General features: G+C 38.6%; 1 pseudogene across 1 annotated transcript; it reads right to left on the reverse strand.

Annotated features, from left to right (window-relative positions):
• Positions 1 to 212: 212 nt before the first annotated feature.
• On the reverse strand, positions 213 to 416 carry LOC309855671 (cytochrome c oxidase subunit 8A, mitochondrial-like; annotated as a pseudogene). Its single transcript has one exon. The product of its transcript is annotated as a cytochrome c oxidase subunit 8A, mitochondrial-like (transcript).
• Positions 417 to 10,884: the final 10,468 nt, after the last annotated feature.

Consider the following 10,884-nt stretch of genomic DNA (forward strand, 5'->3'; position numbering starts at 1 on the left):
AGGAGGATCCTAACAAGCAGGGACTTATAAACAAAATATATAGTCCCAGGATGTCACCATGGAGAAATCAAGAGGCCATGATTACAGAATAGGTCACTGTAGTTGAAGGACATGATCTAGGGAAGGCCAGCCAAGAATGCAGCAGACATGATCAGGACAGGCCAGCGGTGGTGAGGTCACAGGGTGAAAGGACAGATCAGCTCTCTTCACTCTCACTTCTTGTAGCTCTCCAGATGTAACAGAACGCAGCCCAACGGCAGAAGGAAACACAGGAAACAGGAAGTGAGCCCAATGGCAACATCCATGGTCCTGAGCTGCTCTCACGGTGGCTTGGAATGGATCTAGGCACACAGCACCAGGAGCCTTCAGGCTAGGCCTGCTATGCCCCTCAGCAGCAGTGGTGTCAGTATGGACATGACCACACAGAATGATTGCAGACAGTGGTCATAGGAGCCCAAGATTGGGAACCATTTCTTTATTAAAGAGTTCCTGCTTTGTGCCAGCCACTGGGACTGGAGTCAAAGATACATTCAAATATGAATAAACCATGGTTCCTGCTTTCAAAGATACAGCACTGTAAGCATCCTAAAAATAATGCTGTTTAATTTTTTTCAAGATTTATTTATTTGAGGGGGGAGGGGCAGAGGGAGAAAGAATTCTGAAGCAGCCTCCTTGCTGAGTGTAGAGCCTAAGCAAGTCTTGATACCAGAACCCTGAGATCATGACCTGAACTGCAATCAAGAGTTGGCTGTTCAGCCACTTTGGAGAGCAGTGTGGAGATTCCTCAAGAAATTAAAAATAGAGCTTCCCTATGACTCTGCCATTGCACTACTGGGTATTTACCCCATAGATACAGATGTAGTGAAAAGAAGGGCCATCTGTACCCCAATGTTTATAGCAGCAATGGCCATGGTCGCCAAACTGTGTAAAGAACCAAGATGCCCTTCAACAGACAACAGACAAATGGATAAGGAAGATGTGGTCCATATACACTATGGAGTATTATGCCTCCATCAGAAAGGACGAATACCCAACTTTTGTAGCAACATGGATGGGACTGGAGGAGATTATGCTGAGTGAAATAAGTCAAGCAGAGAGAGCCAATTATCATATAGTTTCACTTATTTGTGGAGCATAAGAAATAACATGGAGGATATGGGGAGATGGAGAGGAGAAGGGAGTTGAGGGAAATTGGAAGGGGAGGAGAACCAGGAGAGACTATGGACACTGAAAAACAACCTGAGGTATTGGGGAGGGCACGTATTGCATGGAGCACTGGGTGTGGTGCAAAAACAATGAATACTGTTACACTGAAAAAAAAAAAAAGTTGACTGCTCAACTGACTGAGCCACCCAATTAGAAATAATTTTAAAAATTTCTCGTGATGTAATCATCAGAGAATGCTACAAAGAGAAGACTTGAATTGGACTTTATATTGAAATGAGCACATTTCATATAAAAGCATAGAAATAGGAATATGCAGGGTTTGGCTGAAGTAAAAAGCACATATATGTCAAAAGTGGGTGATAAATGAAAAAGGCAGAAAGAGCATAAGCTGGAAACTCAGAACTCCTTATTCATAGTGTTGGTCCTTGTTGGACAGGCTCTAAAACTCCTAGGGTCGTTACCATAAAACTTTGTCCAGCTCAGATAGGTGACAGAAACTGGTCTTTGGCATGAGCCCAGTGAGTGGTATATATAAGGGTAAGTAGAGGGTAAGGAAGAAGAGTATTTGCGTGGAAGAGGGCATCTGATCTGGGGCTAGTTAATAAATGCTTTGGAGCCTAGGGTCCTGAAAACTAGAATGAAGGCAGGGGTTATAGGCAAAAGAAACATGAACTTTTTCAGTACCACACAGAAACACAAGCAGCAAAGAAGATAGTGTAATGGGAAATAGGAAAACCACCATTCTGGCTTTGCTAGAATTTGCTACATGACCGTGGGAAGGCCATTACTCCTGTCCTGGCTTCAGTTTCCCTATCTGTGAAAAGAAAAAGTTTATTCAGCAATCATTAAAATACCTTCCAGTTTTGACATTGTATGTTGGCGTCTACGGCCATACCACCCTGAACGTGCCCGATCTCGTCTGATCTCGGAAGCTAAGCAGGGTCGGGCCTGGTTAGTACTTGGATGGGAGACATTGTATGTTGAATAGTTGAAGACCAGAGTTGTGGTAAAGGCTGAGCATGTCTGCAATGGGAGTATGTATGGGAATGGGACAAAAGAGCCCAGAAAGCCCTGGTGCCTGCCTGAAATCCATTTTGTAGAGAAAAAAGACTTCCATTCCATTATCGTATAAAGATAATGTCAGAAAAATCTTTCCTGAAACTCTGAGAAAGATACGTCCAGAAAATTGCTGCCTGTGTGCCTCAATGGGCAGGGAGCACCACAAAGAGGCCCACAGATGAAAATATCTGTGCTCTTAAGTCAAACATCAAGTTAACAGTCTAGCTTTGGTCCTTTCTGTGAGCCAATCAGTCCCTCTACTGATTATAGCAAGTCAATGGAGAGTTATCTGACTTCATCATGATTTCAGAGCCAGGTGGTTGGGGCATAACATCCCATATCACAGGGTCAGATCTATATATGGGAAGAATAGGCAGCCACATATACAGCACTTATATTTGAAATTCCACCTCAATCAGGTTTTGCTAAAATGCAAATATTTTAGGTGCGCATGCCTGGCTCCCTCTGTAGAGTATGCAACTCTTGATCTCAGGGTCATGAGTTCAAGCCCCATGTTGAGTTAGAGCTTAATTTAAAAAAAAGTTACAAAATGAAAATATTTTATCTGAGAGTGATAGACAAACTTATTAACTCAGGATTAGTCATCAAAATCTTAGCTCTGTTCAAATTCTCTGATTTGGCTGGAGGAAATGGTGCAGAAAGAGTGATTATAATTTAATAGATGAGTTGGGGGCTGAAGAAATGTCTGAAAGGTTCTGGAATGTGGGACACTGGCTGGGTTGGGTAGTATGCCAGAGTGCAAAATGGCATGAGGGAGGGGAGGTTTCCCCAACTAAAAAAGGAAGCATTTATTTCTTTTTTTGCATAACATTATAGTTAATTTTTGTAGACTGTCTTACCAGCTGAGCTGTGAGTAACTTGGGGTTCTAGTATGCTCATGGCTATCTCCACCAAGTGTCTAATCTCTTATCTCAAATTGCTGCTACTGAATTAGGAGATAAGCTTCTAAGATCCAGTCATGAATGCCTTTCCATGGACAAAGGAGCTTGTACTCTGTCTTTTTTTTTTTTTAAGATTTTATTTATTCATTTGACAGACAGAGATCACAAGTAGGCAGAGAAGCAGGTACAGAGAGGAGGAAGCAGGCTCCCCGCTGAGCAGAGAGCTGGGATCATGACCTGAGCCAAAGGCAGAGGCTTTTACCCACTGAGCCGCCCAGGTGCCCCGCTTGTACTCTATCTTGTAGGCAGGCTCAGAAATGGCTACTTGCCTTTCTAGTGGTGTTTATTATCTTCTCCCCTCTGTCAGGTTTTAAATTCCTGAGCCCTTCTCATTAATCTATGATCTGGATGAAGATATTAAGAGTAGGACTAGACAATCAGAGAAATCGTATGATCCCCCTGATATGAGGAAGTTGAGAGGCAATGTGGGGCGTTTGAGGGGTAGGAAAAGAATAAATGAAACACGGTGGGATCAGGAGGGAGACAAACCATAACAGACTCTTAATCTCACAAAACAAACTGAGGGTTGCCGGGGGGGAGGGGCGTAGGGAGAGGGTGGTGGGGTTATGGACATTGGGGAGGGTATGTGCTTTGGTGGGTGCTGTGAAGTGTGTAAACCTGGTGATTCACAGACCTGTACCCCTGGGGATAACAGTACATTATATGTTAATTAAAAAATGAAAAATTATTTAAAAAAAGAGTAGGACTAGAAAGGAGAGGATGACCACAAGAAAATTTAGCAGCTTTCTACCTTGTCTACTTCCAACCAGTCCTTCTTTTAAATATATATGTATATATTTATTTACTTATTTTTAAAATTCCACTATGGAGTGTTATATATAACTGTTGAATTATTGAACACGACACCTGAAACTAATGATGCACCATATGTTGGATAATTGAACTTATTTTTTTTAAAGGTTGTATTTATTTATTTGACAGAGAGAGATCACAAGTAGGCAGAGAAGCAGGAGGGGATGGTGGTGGGAGAAGCAGGCTCCCTGCTGAGCAGAGAGCCCGATGTGGGACTCCATCCAGGACCCTGAGATCATGACCTAAGCCGAAGGCAGCGGCTCATCACACTGAGCCACCCAGGCACCCGGATAATTGAATTTAAATAAGAATTTCCAGGTATTTAATATATAGTGTTATATTAGTTTCAAGTGTAAAATATAGTGATTTAACACTTCCATACATTATTCAGTGATCATCACAATAACTATACTGTTAATACCCTTTACCTATTTCATCCACCACCACCCCACTTCTCCTCTGACAGTGACTAGTTTGTTCTCTATATTTAAGAGTCTGTTTTTTTGTTTGTCTCTTTTTTCTTTGTCCCTTTGTTTTGTTTCTTAAATTCCACATATGACTGGAATCATATGGCATTTGTATTTCTCTGACTGACTTATTTCATTATACCCTCTAGATCCATCCATGTTGCTGCAAATGACAATATTTCATTCTTTTTCATGGCCAAGTAATAGTCCCTCCTCTGTTTACCACTTCTTTTCCCATTCGTTTATCAGTGGACACTTGATTGCTTTCATAAATTGGCTATTATAAGTAATGCTGCAATAAACATAAGGGTACATATATCCTTTCAAATTACTGGGGCTTTTTTGTGGGGGGGGGGAGTAAAATACGCAGTAGTGGAATTATGAGATCATATGGTAATTGTATTTTTAATTTTTTGAGAAACCTCCATACTGTTTTCAACAGTGACTGCACCAGTTTGCATTCCCACCAACAGTGCCTGAGGGTTCCTTTTTCTCTACATCCTTCCAAAAGTTGTTTCTTGTATTTTTTATTTTAGCTATTATGAGGTGTGAGGTCATATTGCATTGTGGTTTTAATTTGCATGTCCCTGAGGGTGAGTGACATTGAACATATTTTCATGTGTCTGTTGACCATCTGTATGTTGCAGAAATGGCTGCTCATGTCTTCTTCCCATTTTTAATTGGATTATTTGGGTGTGTGTGTGTGTTTTTTTTAAATTTTGAGTTGTATACATTCTTTATATATTTTGGATATTGAGCCATTATTGGATATAATCAGTCCATCTAGCCAGAAATGCCAGATTATTCACTCCAAGCAGTGAAATCTGTTGGTAAAAACAAAACAAAACAAAAAACTCCTCTATACTTTTTCAATGCCTTCAGAATAAAGTCGATCACCAATTTCCAATAAAAGCTTTTAGAAAATGAGGACTAGAGGGGAAATTTCTCAACTTGATAAAAGTCTTTGACAAAAACACCAATTTATGACATTGTACTTAATGGTGAAAGATTGAATATTTTCCCCTAAGAATAGGAGAAAGAAAATGATGTTTGCTCTTATTACTCTCTTATATTTGATATATTATTGGATGTTCAAGCCACTGTAGTAGGGCCACAAAAAGAAATAAAAGGCTTTCTAATTGGAAAGAAAGAAATAAAACTGTCCATTTTTCCAGAGGACATGATTATCTATGTGGAAATCCTGAGGAATCTACAAAAAAAGAAAATAAACCTCATAGAATTAATGAGATCACCAATGCATCAAACTACAGAATCAACATACAAATACCAACTGAACTTCCACATACTAACAATAAATATGCAGAAACTAAATTTAAAACAAATATAGCATTTATATGCACCCCCAAAGAAAAGGCTCTATATGCTGAATATTACAAAGTGTTAATGAAAAAAAGCAAAGAATACCTAAATAATTGGAAAGAATTACCACTGAGCACACATTATTATGCTGAGCAAAAGACCCAACCCCCAAAAGTTACATACTATATGATTCCATTTATATAACATTATTGAAATGACAAAATTATAGAAATGGAAAACAGATTAGTGGTTGTCAGGGTTCATGATGTGTGTGGAAGGGGTAGGACAAGAAGGTGACTATGGATAAGAAGTCCATTATTTTGATATGGGTTTAGCAGCCCAGGAATTGGAAAATTCAATGTAGTAAACATGTCAATTTTCTCTAATTGATCTATGGGTTTAATAACATTCCTATCAACATATGCAGCACATCTAGAAAGATTATTCTAAAATTTATATGGGAGGACAGAAGCAAACCACATGTTTCACAGAGGACTAGAATATCTAAAACAATCTTGAGAAAAAATAGATTACAAATAAATATTCTACCTAATTAATGCCTACTATCTACCTAGAGTAATCAGGACAACATGGTATTGGCAGAGCGATAGCCACATAGATGAGTGAAAGAGAATAGAGAACCCAGAAATAGACACACACAAATGTGTACAACTGGTTCTTATTGAAGTTGCAAAAACAATTCAATGAAGTGAAGATAATCTTTAAAAAATTTTTTTAAAGATTTATTTGTTTATTTGAGAAAGAGAGAGAGCACAAGTGGTAGGGGCAGAGGGAGAGGGAGAGATAATCTTAAGCATACTCCACATGGAGTGTGGAGCTCAATGTGGGGCTTGATCTCACGACCCTGAGGTCATGACCTGAGCTGAAACCAAGAGTCATCCAACTGTGACACCCAGGCACCCCAAGGATAATCTTTTAAACACATGATGGTGGAACAATTGGACATAAATAAGCAAAATGAACCCTTGCCTGAGTATCACATATTTTATAAAAATTAACTCAAAATGGATCACAAAATTAATTGTAAAATGCAAAACTATATGACTTTTAGAAAAACATAGGAGAAAATCTTTGGACTTTAGGATGAGGCAAAGAGTTCATGTATTTGACACCAAAAGTATGATCCATAAAAGGAAATACTGATAAGTTACACTGCATCAAATTTTAAAACGTTTGCTCAGCAAAAGGCCCTATAAAGAAGACAAACTACAAATCAGGAGACAATATTTGCAAACCACATATTTCACAAAGAACTAGTATCTAGAATATATAAAGAACTCTCACAACTCAATAGTAGAAATAAAAAAAAAACCTCCCAAATATTTAATTAGATAGTGAGCAAAAATGTAAAAAGACATTTCACTGTGGTGCCTATACAGATGGCAAATAAAAGTCTACGTAAAAGATGTTCAACATTGGGGCATGTGGGTGGCTCAGTGGGTTAAGCCTCTGCCTTTGGCTCAGGTCATGATCTTAGGGTCCTGGGATCGAGCCCCACATCAGGATCTCTGCTCGACGGGAGCCTTCTTCCCCCTCTTTCTCTACCTGCCTCTCTCCCTATTTGTGACCTTTCTCTCTCTGTCAAATAAATGAAATAAAATAAAATAAAATGTTCAACATTATTAGCCAATTGCGAAATACAGTTAGAATTAAATATCACTATACACCTACCAACATGCTTAAAATGAAAACTAATGACTATAGCAGATGCTTGTGAAGGGCCAGGGAAATTGGATCACATATATATTGCAGTTGGAATGTAAAATAATAAGTCACTCTGGAAAAACTTTGGCAGCTCATAAATTAAACATGCACTACCATACGACCTAACAAATTCATTCTTGGGCATTTATCCCAGAGAAATGAAAACTCGCGGTTACATAAAACCCTGTAAATCAATGTTCATAAGGTCCTTATTTTTAATAGCCAAAAAATATAAAAAATTCAGATGTATTTCTGCAGGTGAATAGCTAAACAAACGGATACATTCATACATGGAATGCTATTAAGCAATAATAAGAATGAACTATTGGTACATATGACAAGTAGGATGAATTTCTACTGAATTATGCTGAGCAAAAGACCCAACCTCCAAAAGTTACATATTGTATGATTCCATTTATGTAACATTATTGAAATGACAAAACTATAGAAACGGAAAACAGATTAGTGGTTGTCAGGGTTCATGATGTGTGTGGAGGGGTTAGGACAAGAAGGTGGCTATGGATAAGAAAGGACAGCAGGAGCCATTCTTCAAGGGATGTAAATGTTTTGTATTTTGACTATGTCAGCATCATTTTCTGGTTGTAATATATTATCAAGTTTTGCAAGATATTACCATTGGGTGAAACTGAGTAAATGGCACATAGTCTCTCTGTATTATGTCTCACAATTGCATGCCAATCAATGTATAATAATCTCAAAATAAAAAAATCATCATGAGAAACTCACTTAAATTTTTTTAAAAGATTTTATTTATTTATTTATTTATTTGAGAAAGAGGGAGGGAGAGAGAGAGAGAGAACACAGGAGTAGGGGGAGGCGTCAGAGAGAGGAATAGAGAATCCCAAGCAGACTCCAACCTGAGTGCAGAGCCTGAACTGGGGCTTGATCTCATAACACTGACATCTCAACTTGAGCCAAAACCAAGAGCCAGAGGTTCAACTGACTGAGCCACCCAGGTGTCCCAAACTTATTTAACTCTTATTTCCACTTAATTCTAAGCAGAAGGGCTACTCTTGCAACTAATGATATGTTTAAAGAGTGATGCTAAAGAGCAACAAAAAAGGTGCAACAGGAAGTAAGTTGTCAGGGAAAGGTGCCTTTAAGGCTTGCGAATGGTTTTGGTTTTGCTTAGTTTGAAAATGGAGGGGCACCTGGGTGGCTCAGTTGGTTAAGCCTCTGACTCTTGGTTTTGGCTCACATCATGATCTCATGAGTCATGGGATGGAGTCCAGTGTCAGGCTCTGTGTTCACTGAGAGTCTGCTTGAAGATTCTCTCCCTCTGCCCCTCACCTCCTCTCTCAAATAAACAAATAAGTCTTAAAAAAGAAAAAATGGAAGAGGATTTCTGCATGAGAGATTAGAAGCTTGTCATGTTTCCAGGGAATTTATGCTTAAAGCTACTTGACTAATTAGAAAAAGTCCTTTTGGAGTACAAAAAGATTTAAGCGAAACTGAATTGTAACTGTTCTTTGGGTTTGCCTAGTAGGTCTAGACCTAAGCTAGCATTCAGGGACTATGCAGATCATGGAATACTCCAAGTAGTCTTTAACAAATGGTATTGGGAAAACTGGGTAGTTACATGCAGAATGAAACTGGACCACTTTCTTACACCATACACAAAAATAAACTCACAATGGGTTAAGACCTAAATGTGAGACCTGAAACCATAAAAATCCTAGACCAAGGGTGCCTGGGTGACTCAGTCAGTTAAGTGTTTGACTCTTAATTTCGACTCAAGCCGCGGTCTCAGGGTAGTGAGATCGAGCCCTGCATCAGACTTTGTGCTGGACATGGAGCCTGCTTAAGATTCTCTCTCTCTTCTCCTTCTACCCCTCCCCACCCTGACTCATGCACGTTCTCATGCTTTCTTTAAAAAAAAAAAAAGATAAAAAATAAAAACACTTTTTTAATTAAAAAAATAAAAAATAAATAATTTTTAAATAAAAATCCTAGAGGATTGTGCAAGTAGTAACCTCTTTGACATTGGTCATATCAACATTTTTCTATATATGTATTCCTGGGGCAAAGGAAATAGAAGAAAAAATAGTATTTGGGATTACATCGAAATAAAAAGTTTCTGCACAGTGAAGGAATCAATCAACAAAACTATAGGAAAACCTACTGAGTGGGAGAAAATATTTGCAAATAACGTATCTGATAAGGGGTTAGTATCCAAAATATATAAAAAACTGACACAACTCAACACCCAGAAAAAAAGGGAACTCTTGCACACTGTTGGTGGGAATGTAAATTGGTATAGCCATATGGAAAACGGTATGGAAGGTCCTTTAAAAATTAAAAATAGAGGGGTGCTTGGGTGGCTCAGTTGGTTAAGTGTCTGACTTCAGCTCAGGTAATGATCTCAGGGTCCTGGGATCGAGCCCCGTGCCCGGCTTTCTGCTCAGTGGAGAGCCTGCTTCTCCCTCTCCCTCTGCACTCCCCGCCCGCCCACCTCCCACCCCCACTCATGCTCTCTGTCTCTCTCTCTCAAATAAATAAATATGATATTTTTAAAAATTAAAGATAGAATTACCATACAATCCTGCCATCACACATCTGGATATATATACAAAGGACATAAAATCTGTTTCTCAAAGAGATATCTACACTCTTATGTTCACTGAACATTATTACATAATAGCCAAGATATAGAAACAACTTAAGTGTCCATCAACAGATGAATGGATAAAGAAAATGTGACTGTATATATCTGTGAACACACACAGCACATACATGTACACATACATTATTCAGCCATAAAAAAGGAAGGAAATCCTTTTATTTGCAACAACATGAATAAGCCTGTAGGGCATTATGCTATGTGGAGTAAGTCAGAGAAAGACAAATACTGTATGATATCACTTACATGTAGAATCAAAAAAAAAAGGTCAACTCTTAGAAGCAGAGAATAGAATGGCAGTTGCAAGGGGGTGGGGTGGGGGAAATGGAGAGATGCTGGTATAAGGGTACAAACTTTCAGTTATAAAAGTTCTAAGGAACTAAGTACAGCATGGTGATTATGTCACTATAGTGGATTGGGGCTCCTCTCTCCTACTTTCTAGGACTCTAGATTTTGGAGTTCCCCATCCATTTAAAATCCTGTCTTTAAATAAACATATTTCTAGCATTCAGTGACAGAGTGGTTTCAAATATCAGTATTCTCCATTTCTAGTTTGTGTGATCCTGGGCAGATCATCTTAGATCTCTGAGATTGATTTATGCATCTGTATGATGAAGACTACTTATAATACATTATGTAAGCATTAAGTGGAATAATATATTTAAAGCTTTTGCATGGAATATGTGTTCAATATATGGTGGTAGTTATTATCATTGTAGAGAAAGGAACC

This window comes from Mustela nivalis (assembly GCF_964662115.1).
Source record: "Mustela nivalis genome assembly, chromosome: X".
In the NCBI taxonomy this organism is placed as follows: domain Eukaryota; kingdom Metazoa; phylum Chordata; class Mammalia; order Carnivora; family Mustelidae; genus Mustela; species Mustela nivalis.